Genomic DNA, 1,653 nt, shown 5'->3' on the forward strand with positions numbered 1-1,653 from the left:
CGTTATATACAGTACATATAAGTAACGTTATATAAAACGTTTTTAATACATACCATGCAAAATTATAAACCTCCGAAATAGATTATTCAGGTACACACTACTAAAAATCTAGCCTGTTTACTCTATATAATTAAATCAATGAAACTCTATTGTGGGCTCGTTATGATTATTCTAGCCTACAAACAAACAAACAAACAAACCAACATATAATCTAAAATAAATATTAAATAAACAAACAAATAAATAAATAAATAAATAAATAAATAAATAGTGACTGATTTAGTTAGTTCACATGGTTAAACTTGTATGACAACAACACAGAAAATGATCTTTATTTATTAATTTTATATTTATTTATTTTATTCATTCATTTACTCATTTTCTCTTTGGTTTAGTCCCTTTATTAATCGGGGGTCGCCACAGTGGAATGAACCGCCAACTTATCCAACATGTGTTTTACAGAGCGTATACCCTTCCAGCCACAATCCAACACCGGGAAACACCCATACACTTCTGACTCACACACATACACTACGGCCAATTTAGCTTATTCAATTCACCTATACATGAAAAAACAAACTCCACACAGAAATGCTAACTGACCCAGCTGGGGCTTGAATCAGCGACCTTCTTGCTGTGAGGCAATCGTGCTACCCACTGCGCCACCGTGACGCCCCTAGTTATTTTATTCAACATTGTTAAACCACTGGAATAAAATAACTACATAAAAATATATAAATTAAGAATCTGTTTTGTGTTGTTGTCATTCAAGGATAGCCAGCTTACCAAATAAAAAAGGTCAGTGTTTGTTTTAAAGAATTCAAAAGAGCCCATATATAACATTAGTGAAACCGTAAAAGGCATATATAGAGAGATAGAGGTTTGTGTGTGTGTGAGCAAGCATTGTGGGTAGGGTCTGTGCTGGATTATGAGCTTAAATCATCCAGTTACCTCTCTCTGAGCTTATAGGAGGAAAAACCAATTAGTCTGATGAGATTCTTCAAATGCGTTTCTGCTCTCCAAACCAGAAGGGATTCTTATCCACATAAATGCATCATTACTATTATTATCTGACGAAATGAACAGAACTACAAAAACACAGACCTTCTCCGCCATCACCTCCACATCTTCACCACACACAGCTTCATCAATCCTGCTTAAGTGTTCCCAAACACGTGCTTAAGTTGATCTTTGCACAAATCCACCAATGCTGTAATTCTAGAAAGCTCAGCAGAGCACAATGGCAGCCTGCCTTTGTTCGGACAACTGTTAAGCAAACACGATGCCAAACAAACAGTGCTTTGCTACCAGCATTACATGGATCAAAATGTGTAAGAAATCTTTTCCATTCTGCAAAATACCCACAGATTACGCAGAAATATAAAGTCAAGTCACAATGGGAAACATAGGTTTTTTTAAAGACAAGATTACTAAGCTTACTCTTTACTGGTCAACCATATTTGATATATTGTCTAAAGTGTGTGAAGTACATGTGTAGAATTTGCATTGTTTGGCATTCCACCTGATAAGTCTGACTCAAAGACAACAAAACATTATTGCCTTTGCATCTTTTCTGGCTCACAGACAAATTTTATTGCACTGAAAATCATAAAATCCACCTAAAGCATCACAATGGCTTCAAGATCTGCTGTT

This window comes from Danio aesculapii, chromosome 16 (genome assembly GCF_903798145.1).
Source record: "Danio aesculapii chromosome 16, fDanAes4.1, whole genome shotgun sequence".
Lineage (NCBI taxonomy): Eukaryota > Metazoa > Chordata > Actinopteri > Cypriniformes > Danionidae > Danio > Danio aesculapii.